This window comes from Bison bison, unplaced genomic scaffold (assembly GCF_000754665.1).
Source record: "Bison bison bison isolate TAMUID 2011002044 unplaced genomic scaffold, Bison_UMD1.0 scf7180017864144, whole genome shotgun sequence".
Taxonomy (NCBI): Eukaryota; Metazoa; Chordata; class Mammalia; order Artiodactyla; family Bovidae; genus Bison; species Bison bison.
The window spans coordinates 832,926-833,529 of record NW_011494716.1 but is presented as its reverse complement, the minus strand read 5'-3'; positions in this window follow the sequence as shown (position 1 = coordinate 833,529).

Genomic DNA, 604 nt, shown 5'->3' with positions numbered 1-604 from the left:
ACAAAGCTAGTGGAGGTGATGGAATTCCAGTTGAGCTATTTCAAATCCTGAAAGATGATGCTGTGAAAGTGCTGCACTCAATATGCCAGCAAATGTGGAAAACTCAGCAGTGGCCACAGGACTGGAAAAGGTCAGTTTTCATTCCAATCCCAAAGAAAGGCAATGCCAAAGAATGCTCAAACTACCACACAATTGCGCTCATCTCACACACTAGTAAAGTAATGCTCAAAATTCTCCAAGCCAGGCTTCAGCGGTACTTGAACTGTGAACTTCCTGATGTTCAAGCCGGTTTTAGAAAAGGCAGAGGAACCAGAGATCAAATTGCCAACATCTGCTGGATCATGTAAAAAGCAAGAGAGTTCCAGAAAAACATTTATTTCTGCTTTATTGACTATGCCAAAGCCTTTGACTGTGTGGGTCACAATAAACTGTAGAAAATTCTGAAAGAGATGGGAATACCAGACCACCTGATCTGCCTCTTTAGAAATCTGTATGCAGGTCAGGAAGCAACAGTTAGAACTGGACATGGAACAACAGACTGGTTGCAAATAGGAAAAGGAGTACGTCAAGGCTGTATATTGTCACCTTGTTTATTTAACTTATA